Source organism: Dermochelys coriacea, chromosome 7 (assembly GCF_009764565.3).
Source record: "Dermochelys coriacea isolate rDerCor1 chromosome 7, rDerCor1.pri.v4, whole genome shotgun sequence".
Taxonomy (NCBI): Eukaryota; Metazoa; Chordata; order Testudines; family Dermochelyidae; genus Dermochelys; species Dermochelys coriacea.
The window spans coordinates 114,131,597-114,143,847 of record NC_050074.1 but is presented as its reverse complement, the minus strand read 5'-3'; the positions used below and the strand labels follow the sequence as shown (position 1 = coordinate 114,143,847).

General features: G+C 43.4%; 1 protein-coding gene across 3 annotated transcripts in view; it reads right to left on the bottom strand.

Annotated features, from left to right (window-relative positions):
* The window catches only part of ABLIM1 (actin binding LIM protein 1), a 323,364-nt gene that overhangs the window by 297,683 nt on the left and 13,430 nt on the right, over window positions 1-12,251 (bottom strand). The gene's annotated exons all lie outside the window — the stretch shown is intronic.

The window sequence follows — 12,251 nt, the reverse complement described above, 5'->3', positions numbered from 1 at the left end:
CAAAAGCCATGCTGTTACCAAATCCTGCCAGTTCTGCCTTAGCATTCTCTCAAAATTCATCCCTTCTACTCCATCCCTCAACTAAAACCCTGGCCCCAATCACCACAACTACTGAATCCACCTCGTTGACTCCATCACTTCCCACAAATCTATTCTTCCTGCTGCTATAAAATTATTTTCCTCACTCAGTGGCCATGTCGATCTGACCTGGGATCCCTTTTCTGAATTCCAGTTTTCTTCCACTTCAAATTCCTCCAAGGCCTTACACAGCTCTGATCCTTCCTAAGTCTTATCTCTAACTGGTCTATACATCCCGCATTCACATCAGATGGTCTAGGAACTCAGCACCTAATTACTCCCCTAGAGACTTCTCTCCCACAGCTTTGACAGCCTGTGATGCAGCCCCAGTGGCTCCATGTGTCACCCTCCTGTTTTAGATTTTGAACCCCCAGGTCTCCAAGACTGAAAGTCGACCACAGAATTTCCACTCATCACAAATCAAGACTTTTTTAAGTCTCCCAAACACAAAGTCATCTGGCTCCCACTCTACCTGATGGCCTAACATGCATCATGCTGCAAAATCAGTGCCGCCATCAGCCTGGGCACGGTCAGATGTTTTTCAACAGATTGCTCAATTTCCAAGAGTAATTTTCATTATTAAAAGCTTTGAAAAATCATGCCTGCCTCCGATCAGCCCAGTGCCAGTCTCCATCTCCCACTTGTGATGTTTTCAAACAAGTACTTTTGTGCTCTCTCCCTTCGTGCTCCTCATGCTTGGGAGGCACTCCCAGTAAACATCCACAAAGCTACCTCATTACACCCCTTTAAAGTCCTGCTCAAAACTCTCCTTTGGCATGATGCCTATAAAAAAAATTGACAGCAGTTACACTGCTGGTTTGCGCAGACAGCTTCCTAACATGATGACTGAGGTTGTCTCATTTCCTTGCACTCCCCCACTTTGTCAGTATCCATCTGTTGTCTCTTGACTTGTACTTAGTACTTGTACTTGTAAATTCCTTGAGGAAGGCTCTCACTCCACCTTTTGTTTGTGTTTGTACAGCACCTAGCACAATGGGATCAGGATCCATGACAGTGGTTCCTTGGCATGACAATAATTCAAATGGCAACATTATTTCCCCGCCGAAAAGTCATTTACATGGGCCCCAGCCTTCTTCATACTCCAACAGAGTTCCATGGAAGCTATTACTTCACAGCATGGTACATTGTTATTGCATTACTTGAAGGAAGATTAGGATAGCTTCAACTTCAGAAGACCTAAAAATACAATAAACTAAAATGGTACCTTTTCAGTGATTTAATATGCGTAATGCCAATCTTAACCTGGTGAGTAAGGGCATTTGGCAAGTACTGCTGTTTCCATGTAACAATGTTTCCTTGTTATTTTCTGGGCATCTTTAAAGTCCATTCAGAGGAGAAATAGATACATTTTGAAACAGAATAGAAATCAGAGGGCCACTTCACCAACTGGAAGAGGTAGGAGGGAAGAAATGAGGTGAGGGAGAACCTCATTAAACTAAACCTTCTTTACGAAAACAAGTTCTCTTTTCTGTTCTACACAGGTTCTTATACTGCACTCATCACCATAGTATCTAAGTGCCCTCAAATAACACATTAAGCAATATGACTAACATCTGTCATTTAAATTTTTCAGGCATTAAGCCTCTGAAGTGAAACAGTTATATATTGCTTCAGTGAAGAAAAATAAAAATAAAAATGTGACATTGTGATACTGCAAAATTGGACTCTCTGAAGTTGCCTAGAAACAAAATACGTTACATAGGAATTCACAAAGGAACAAGTCAGTTGCCATTTCAGAAACCTCAGGTTACTGTGACAGATTAGCATGCAGATTATCCACTTCAAAATGCTCCACACAAGATGATATGTCCATGCCTGGCTCTTTGTGCATAAAGGGACAGATTCTGACACTATTAGTCATGTTGACTAGTATCTTAAATACTAGATTCCACTGAAATCAGACAGAGAAATGCTACTCATTCTGACAATAGCACTAGAGTTGGCCCAAAAATGACCCATCCAGACAAAAGGATTTATTTATTTACAGTAGGAATTATTCTATTTTTCTTGGGTTCTTACACAGCTGTGTAATGACCAATCGTTTGGAAAAAATGCAAAGGTTCTATGTACAGAATGATCCCATAAACCTTTGGGATTTTTTTTCTGAAACAATCCTCTCCTAATGACATTCCAAACTTCAATGAGTGTAGAGGCTAATACTGTATGCAATGTCAGGGCACAACTGGCTAAAGTGATTGCATTTGATGTCATTGAAAACTGTATAATTTTTAAAAATGGGGCCATATACAGCAGGTCATATTTATCAGTGTGTTTAGCAGTGCTTAGAATAAGATTTAAGTGATACATAGCCCTTGGGCTAACCCTGTGCAAAGGGGTGAATTACACCCCTAATGCAAACATATTGACAGACTCTTTGCACTGAGGTACACAGGTACTAATGAACCGTTCTGTATTATAAATCCAGGCTTTTGCTTCCTTGAAAACTGCCATAAGCCCAGTCAGCACAGCTTAGTGTCCCTACTTCCTGAAAAGATGGAAAGACAATCTGCCACAGCATCTTTATGAAGCAAGCCTCTCTCTAGCTAAGAACTAGAAAATACAGTGAGCTCATAGAGGAAAGGGAGTGCTTTACTTTGGACCCATTTATTTAGAAGGCAAAGACAAGTTTCCAGCTTTTTGTCTAAAAAAATAAGTGGGCAAGAGAAACACTGTACATTTCTTTCCCTCATCTTCCATCAGAAATCAGAGCACAAGGCAATCAACTGAGGGGGGGAAATGATAAATGATAAAAGCCTAGCCAGTCGTAAGCTATATACCAATGATACACACCAGAGAGCAGAATCGAGCAGGTTTGAAGTCGTGTTTGGATGACCTTCAAACCCCATCTGGTGAACTCTTTTTAGCTTCAAGTTTCAAATGTTAGCTGCCAATATATCATTGTGCTAGCAACACTTAGGCAATGAAGGATCCTGGATGTTCTTTATTTACTTTGGTTTTAGAGGAGAGAAAACTATGCTGCCTCATTAGAACTGTAACCTGGAAATGCACTGACCTCAGGGGAAATAATAGAAAAGTAAATAAAGCGGGGTTAACACAGTGATTCTCAAACTTTTGTACTGGTGACCCTTTTCACATAGGAAGCCTCTGAGTGTGACCCCCCCTTATAAATGAAAAACATTTTTAAATATATTTAACACCATTATAAATGCTGGAGGTAAAGCGGGGTTGGGGTGGAGGCTGACAGCTCACGACCCCCCACATAATAACCTCACGACCCCCTGTTTGAGAACCCCTGGGTTAACCCTTTAATAAAGGAGGACATGGCAACACTTCCACAAAGTACAGCATAACCTCAAAAATACACCACCGATGGTTTGTCCCTTCAGCCTACGCTTTGGTTTTGCGGTATATCAGCTATTACCTCAAAACTCAAATAAGGAGAAAATGCTCTGCTCTTAAAGTGCCACTCTACTCTGAAAAGGAGCTCTGTAAAATTGCCCCCTTATTTTTTCAGACAAAAAGCAGAAAACTTGTCTTTGCATTCTAAATAAATGCGTCCGAAGTAAAGCATCCTCTTTTCTCTATGTGCTCACTGTATTTTCTAGAGAGAGCACTTTGCTTCATAAAGATGCCGGGTTCCACATTTATCTATCAATTTGCAGATGGAACTGTTACAAGTAACAAGAGAGTTTTCGAACTACCATCCCTTCAAACGCCGCCTTGGATTGGAGACTCAAGCTGTGCTCTTCCTGGCTCACCCATCACCTCCAGTAATAACAACTTTGCTGGCTAAACACTGGCCTAATTTACCCCATTGTCTTCGAAGCTTCCCCTTACTTATACTGTACCAGCCCAGACCTGAACGATGCAGCTAGGTCAGAGGTGGGGCAAACTACGGCCCGTGGGACCATCCTACCCGGCCCCTGAGCTCCTGGCCCGGGAGGCTGTCCCTCTTCCCCTGCAGCCACGCCACTGTGCGGCGCAATGCTCTGGGTGGCAGGGCTGCAGAGCCTGGCCTCACCTGGTGCTCTGTGCTGTGCGGCACGGCTGTCTGTCCTGGTGCAGCCGCGCTGCCAGCCACCGGTGCTCCAGGCAGCGCAGTAAGGGGGCTGGGAGCAGGGAGGTGTTGGATAGAGGGCAGGGGAGTTCAGAAGGTGGTCAGGGGCATGGATAGGGGTCGGGGCGGTCAGGGGACAGGGAGCAGGGGGGTGGATGGGGCAGGGGTTCGGGGGGGGGGAAGTCAGGAAGGACGGGGGGTTGGATGGGGCGGTGGGGGGCAGTTAAGGGTGGGGGGTCCAGGGCAGTCAGGGGATTGAGAGCGGGGAGGGGCGAATGGGGCAGGGGTCTCCGTGGGGCCGTCAGGGAACAGGGGGAGTTGGATGGGGCAGGAGTCCTGGCAGGGCCATCAGGGGGCGAGAAGCAGGGGGGTCGGATAGTGGGCTGGGGACGGGCCATGCCTGGCTGTTTGGGGAGGCACAGCCTCCCCTAACCGGCCCTCCATACTATTTCAGAAACCCAAAGCGGCCCTCAGGCCAAAAAGTTTGCCCGCCCCTGAGCTAGGTCAGTCTAATTGTTAGATGTAGAGCAGGCCTCAGGAAAGTTAATACAAAGTAACTGAGGGTGTAAAGTTAAAGCACATTAAACCCGTTTAAACTGCAAGTTAAGGGAACTAAGTTACAGTGTACTAAATACACTTTACTTCTGAATAACAGTGTCCACACAGTGGTTTAAAGCACCTTAATTTATGTGCTTTAACTTCACACCATTAGTTATTTTGTCTTAACTTTGCAGTGTGGCTATGCCAGGCTCTCTCTCTTCCCTACCTGAGACCACTCCTAGGGCCAGTTGTTACATGAGGGGAAGAGTCACAAAAGCAACACACTGTAGCAGATGGGGATGGCCTGAGCCACAAAGTTTGTCACCGAGAACACAGGATCCTATGTGAAAATAGTTTAAAGAGGGAGGAATACAACCTCTTTCAAATCAGTGAGATTAGAGACTGAGGGCTCGTCTACGCAGTGCTTTATTCCACACAAGAGGAGTGCAAATTTTAGTCTACGCTAATGCGATATATACTAACTGCCCTGCTGGCATACACTAAAAGTTCCCTAGTGCACATTAATGTTGTCCTGTTTCAAACCATACTATGTTAGCACGTACTGTGGAACTTTTAGCACACCAGGAGGGTCCATACAGGCCAGTCAGCATGCAACATGCTAGTGTAGACTAAAATTTACACTCCTCTGGTGCAGATAAAAGCATCATGTAGATGATGCCTTAGATTTACACCCAGTGCTGCCTTTGTTGTGGATGGTGCAGAGACTTCTTGTGGACTGCTAAGGAATCCACAGAAGGGAACCAGGTTACACATCTGTGGGAATGGCAGGGGGCCTCACAAGGACTAATGTGTGCTCTGCATTTAGGCCTGGATCCTGGAAGATGCTGTCAGCTCAGATTCCACTGAGCAAGCAGAATGCCCATTTCTCATGGGAGTTTGTCAGGTGCTTCCACACCACCACCCTCTGTAGCCTCTGAGAGTCCAAGGATCAACACACACCATTCCTCTGCACCCGCAACTAGCCGTAACCCTGCCCAGAATTAACGAGGCTGCATTTGCTTCTGTACAAAGTGTTTCTGCCATGTTGGCGAGTCATCTCCAATACGGACTCCCTGGTGGGAAAGCTGTGGCAGTATGGCTCCAATGGAATCATGCATCAGGGCGTCAGAGAGGCCCAAGGCAATACAGAGGCACAGGGCCTCCAGGTAATGACTCCGTACTAGGGTGACCACCGATCCCTAATTGGGCAGGACAGTCCCAAAATGTACATGTCAAGTCCTGCTCCCAGGCTGAATGACTCCAGGACAGCATTTGTCCCAGATTCCCTGTGGTGCCACTCTGTGCCATGGAGAGGATGGGGCTCCTGAATGTGTCCTGTTTTTGCATTTTGAAAAGGTGCTAACCCCACTCTGTACCTCTAGCAGATCCCCTGAGTTCTGCACAGACCTCCCTCTGTGGGTTTTTCTGCAGGGGTGTGAGTGATTGCAATTTACTCCTTCTAACTGCGGATGGTTCAGCTTTCAAACAATGTAGCACTGGCAATGACTTAGCCAGTTTCAGACAAGTACCAGATCAATCGAAAAGACCATGCAGTCTTTCCAAACTTCGATTTGCATTCACTTTACTGGTAAATTACACAGAATGTCCCATCCTTATACCACAAGGCTACCTTATAGCTGAGAAAACAAGACAGGATTTCTCCAATAATCTGCACAGCAAATTGATACTTGAAAACCTCAATTCTACCCCAGTGTAACTCCACTGATTTCACTAGATTTACATCAGAGATTAATTTTGCCCCTCGTTCCCATGTTGCTCCATTTTACACACACAATTAAGGCATGTGACTAAAGCTGTGCTCAGCTCCAGATGGCCAAATGTCAGACAAATTTGAATTCAGCGATTGCCAAATCTCTGCTTAAATAAAAGAAAAGAAATAAGAAGCTAGGGGGTTACCTGAATTCAGTGCAATACATCAGAGCAATGCTACAAGCTGCCTTGCTCTTTTGGAACTCACTCCAATTGGCTCAAATACAATGAAAATAGGAAATAAAGTGACTGAATAACTTTATGGCTCTCTTCAGCCTTCAGAAGCACTTTTAAAGCAGAGGTTATTTTCCAAAAAATCAGTGAAAGGCAGAAGGTTGTGGTGTTACTGGCTGATTTATGGATTTTTCATCTGCATAAAACTTGGAGATACAGGGCCAAATCTTGCTCTCAGTTATAGCAGTGAGATTCCAGAAACGGTGATCAACTGCAGCCAACCACATCATACAGTAGCTGATTAAAATCCCTACATAAATACCTGACAAATTAGTAGGAATCCTCAGGTTACTGGCAAATTGACAATAGTGCCCTCAGTGCTGCAAAAGGAGCAGACTTCAGTGCAGCCCACAAAGCTACTCCGGAGTGACATTTAGAGCAGCATTTGTCCCATGTTACATAGAGGGAGGAAAGCTGGTCTTTTGGTTAAGGCACTGAACTGGAATTCGTAAGATGTGGGTTCAATTCCCAGTTCTGTCTCACCCTCCTGTGTAAATCATATGTGAGAACTTACATACAACAGTCACCTTGGTCTAAAAATAGCAAAGAGATTCAAACCTATGTTCCAGAATGTGTATGACCATCTGAGAAGATGTTGCATGGTCTGCTGGATGAGGCATGTGAGTGGGCATCAGTACAGCTGGGTTCTACTCTTATCTAGGGCACTAAGTTGAGCTGTAACCATAAATCAGCGACTGAACTCTGCTGTTCCACTGCTTCCCTATTTGTAAATGGGGAATTCTTAACTATCTCTGTGAAGGACTTGGATACACAGCTCTTTTCTCCTGTGGGTAACATTGCTTTTCCTGCATCCCTTAAAGCATATTTGATCTGTGTGGTTTGTGAATCTACAAATGCAACTAAAAACCATATACATTTATTGCTCCTTAAAATGCTATATAAAAATCACACACAAATTAGGTGGGGCCCTCACGGTGCCAATGAATACATATACAGCAAACTAACAGATTTTAAGCAAAGTCTGCAAAATAAAAGTTAAAACTGAGTAGCCAAACTAGTTGAACCCTTATCTCTAACTGCACAGCACATGAGAAATTATCACACCATTCCAGCTCCCACAGTACTCCAAATCATTACCCTAACACTAACAGGTCCAACTTCAGCTCTCTGGATTTGGCCTGAGTGGAGTTACTCTACATTTACTCCAATATAGCAGCATTCAGCCATTATGGCCTACCTCATTTTCAGAGAGCTCTGGTATTTGCAGAAAGACTCCATTTGTCCTCAGTGTATTCTCTGCCCATTACTGTCACTTCCAACTGGTCATTTTTCAATCAAGAAATAAGTTAGATTTTCTATAAAAAATAATTTTTTTTAATTATTTAAAAATTTAAAAATTATTTATTTGCTGCGAATTATTTTCTCAAGTGCTTAGAGCAGGAAAGACCAAATTGCTGGGTCTGTCTGACCTCCGGTATTCTAGACTACTATGCTCTGGTATCTCCACCATACAGCTATTGATTGTAGCGCGAAGCAGATTTGACAAAGGAAAATATTCTATTTAGGAAGGCTTTTAGCTTCAGTTTCCTAAAGGAAGTGCAATAAAGCCCTCAGAGGGCCAGGTATATCACCTCCCAGCAGGAAGGCCTTTCTGTCCAATTCCTCACTGTTGGATGGGTTTAGCTTCCCCTCAGGTTGCAATGTCCTTTTCTTCTTCTTCTCAGAGGGGGAGTGAGACTAGAATGTGGCATATGCCTCACGGGAAGCGGGAGCAGTTGGTATGGGAGCCCAGGCCTTCCAGCCCCAGCAGGCTCTGACCCCAGGCTCTAGGAGATTCAAAAGTGCCCGGCACTCTGAAGTGCTCTCGGAGGTACCCTCCCCCGGGTCTCTTCCTACCACTGTGTCTCTGCCATGGCTCCAAGTCCAATATAAGGTAAGTAAAGAAAAAGAAAAGCCAACTAAACCATCAGCAGCATGATTTCTATTTTCTTCCGGATGACTAGTTTTAAAATGTCCCAAGTGACAGGGCTTATACTGTTCCCCTTAGTAAACCTAATAGATTTCATTACAAAAGTCTTAATATTCCTTTTTGGCACTCGATTCGAGGTGCAACGAAAGCATTATTAGAGAGGAATTCACCGTGCATTCAGCAGTGATATTTTCATTCAGTTTTTCTGCAGTGGCACTGTAGCGGGGTGTTACCCACTCCTGCCCTGTGGGGCTTAAAAGCCAACCTTAGGAGAGAGCCAGGCTAAGGGCAAAAAAAGCCAGACTGATTGGGGAAATGGCCACAGCCCAATCAGGCTGCAGCTGGGCCTATAAAGGGGCTAGGCTGAAGCTTAGCTAGAGTCTCTCTCTGGTGTTCAGAGAAAGAAGGGCCTGGCTGCAGGAATCTGAGGGAACACCTAGATTGGGGCAAGGCTGAGGGGGAAAGGCCAGGGGAGCTTGGGACTGGAAACCCCCAGGCTGTGAGGCCAAGATTAGGGCCTATTAGGTACCAGGGTTGCAAGGGGGCAGCCCATGGGTAAACAGAGGCAGCAGGTCCAAACCCTCTTGCCTGTGATTAGTGGCTGATACACTGCAATCTGCCCTGGGGAGCGGAGCTAAGCGATGACTGGCAATAGCCAAGACTGAGGTTAGGTGGGGGTAGTGGGTGGGGGTTCCCTGGGGAGGGGAGACCCTCAGGGCTCGTTGGGATTTGCTGCCAGGGGGGCAGCACCCAAGCGGGAGGAGGCACTGGGTCCTGGGAGGGACTGGAGCCAGCGGTAAGGTGGATCACCAGGCAGCAGAGGGCACTCTAGAGGCTGATGAGCTAATTCCCAAAGACAACCAGCAGGAGGCGCCGCCGGGTGAGTCCAGCTCTATTACAGGCACAGATTGTGTTGCTTAGCATTGAAGTACGCCCATGAGCATTGGAGCCACTCAATCTTATTCTGATTTAATCATTTCCCCCCAAAAAAACTTACAAATTAGATTTCTTTTCCTAAAGCCATAACAAGGATTCCTAAGGGAAGTTACTCCAGAATGCAACAGAACAGATCATTACACATCTCAAGGCATCCCCCCCCAAAAAAAAGCCAACACAAAAAACAAAACCAACCCACACACACTTTAACTTTTTTTTAAAATCAGAAAATTACAGCACCTTTTGCTAGATATATTGGTCCTTATCAAAATACTCTCCAGTCCTGTCTCTCTTAGTGCGGGGCAGCTCCTCTGTATTCAACACCAATTTTGGTTGTCTCTCTGCTTCCAAAAGGACTCACATGCCTTCCCTCCTCACTTTGCTTCAGAGCCTTCTCTTACTTGTTCACTCTCACTGCTCTCAGATATCCAGATACACACACGTTACTTCCAATTTAAAGCAGTGTAAGGGAGATCAGAATCAGACTCACTATTGTCAAAGTTAGGGTGACCAGAGAGCAAGTGTAAAATATTGGGACAGCGGGTGGGGGGTAATAGGTGCCTATATAAGAAAAAGCTCCCAGAATTGGGACTGTACCTATAAAATAGGGACATCTAGTCAAAGTATGCAAAGCCCTGTACATTTGGTGGAAAATTTCAGATATACACATAGGTTTCTCCTCTGGACTCCATTCCATGAATTCTCTACCGCTATTCTCTCACATGTACACAAACTCCTCCCATTCTCAGAAGTTCAGAGAATAAGTTTAGGATTTCTTCACCCATCTTTCAAATGTTTGCAGTCAACACACATCTCCTTCCCCATGTTTATCATTCTTCAATCATTTTCTATAGATAGATTCCAGTTATTATATATAATCAACAAAGGGTTTGGAATTTTTGTTACTACTTCACTGTGATTCCTGCTTCTTAGTTTCAGCCTGCTGCCTAGTGAGTTAGTCCATAAAAGGGTCCCCTTTGGCACCAGTGCTAATATTTTCTGAAAATACTTCCAGAGCATCATAAATAGCAAGATGGATGGAATTCATAAACCCCCTTAGGGGACAAAGTCTTTTTCCTTCTGATAACTATGGAGTGGGGCTAATGCACTGAGCATAAAATGCATCTTTCTGCACTGGTTTGTTTGGTCTTTTTTTGTCTTGCAGAAAGGAAAAATGTGAACTTCCAGCATCTGCAAAAGCTGTCTCTAGGGGGTTGCTTTTCCAACAAGCCACACAGCCTCCCAAACCTACACCTTCAACATGACAAATTCAATGAGATTGATCATCTGAAACACAGACCTGGTCTTATCAAAGGAAAATTCAGCTCTCTCGGCGTACTTTATAGTACTAGGTAAGGAAAAAGGACAGAACAACACACAGCATTTTTATAGTTCTTTACACTGTAGAGATCTGCAGAAACATTAATTTACCCTCACAACCTTCCTTCCAGGTAGATCTACCCAGATATTTCTGAACATTCATCACCACACTATCTAGGTGCGGAGAAGGTAGGTAAGGATGAGTTACTTTGTGAGCATAGCATAAGGAAAACACACAGGAAATCCTTCTCTTTCCACTCCACTTTTCCAGTTCTCCACAGTGAAATCTAACACGGACCACCATGTGACGCCAACGTTTTGGCTGTTTTAACTGTTTTAACAGTGGGAACTTCAAAAGCACCAAAGCGGCCATTGAAAGTTAGCAGGACTTGTGCTCTTGAAGTCCCTGTGGAATTTTTGAAAATCCCAACCTATCACCAGAAAGAGGCCAAATGGCTTTTTACTTATGTGCTTCTTTGAGTTTTAAAATAGCTGTGTGAACAATAGTTTGGGGGTTTTTTTAGTTTTGGGAGGGTTGGGGGGTTTTTGTTTTTTGCGTTTGCTGGCATTTGTGAAGAAACAAGTAGGTTTGGGTTGACCCAAGAACAAAAAAATTCAGAATTTTCAATGAATCAATGAGTTGAAAAATAATTTGTTTAGGGTAAAAAAAATGTTTTGTTTAGATTCTGTGAATATTTTTGTTTAACGTTTTTGTATTTTTAAAAATAAAATTGAAGGAAAATTCCAAAACAAAAACATTTCAACTCAGAACATTGAAGTGTTTCACTTTGAAAATGTTGTAACTTTTATGGAATTTTTGTTTTTTTCCAAGATGAACAATTTAGCTAAACCAATATGAATTCATAAATTCATATATTTTTCCACTGAAAAATTTCACCCAGCTCTAGTTTTAAAAAAAACTGTGCAAATAAATCATGACTCTCCAGTTGCTACTGTGAAAGTTAGATCAATATTAACTTTGTGCATCTATCTTACAGAGGTAAGGCCAAAGTCTATTTTGAGTTAAATCAGTGATGATTTAGAGTAACTCCATCACAGCCAGCGAAGTTACTCTAGATTAATCCTGGTGGAACTCAGAACAGAATTGGCCCAGAAATATCAGATAAGATTCTTGACTGTGCAAGATTATTTTAAAAATTAAACTAGTTGATGATGTTTTGAGTTACTGGTCTCCTGTTCTTCCTCTCCAGAAATAATAAAATTTTAAAAAGAAAAGTGTGATCAAAACTGTTTTGTTTGAGGGAAGACAAAAATGTCACACTACTCTACAATAAATGACCTCATCATTAAAATTCTCATAACTACACTGTATCAATGTAAAGAAATATTATAATGCTATTATGGCAGCTAAAGTATATGAACTGATATTAATTACTTATAATT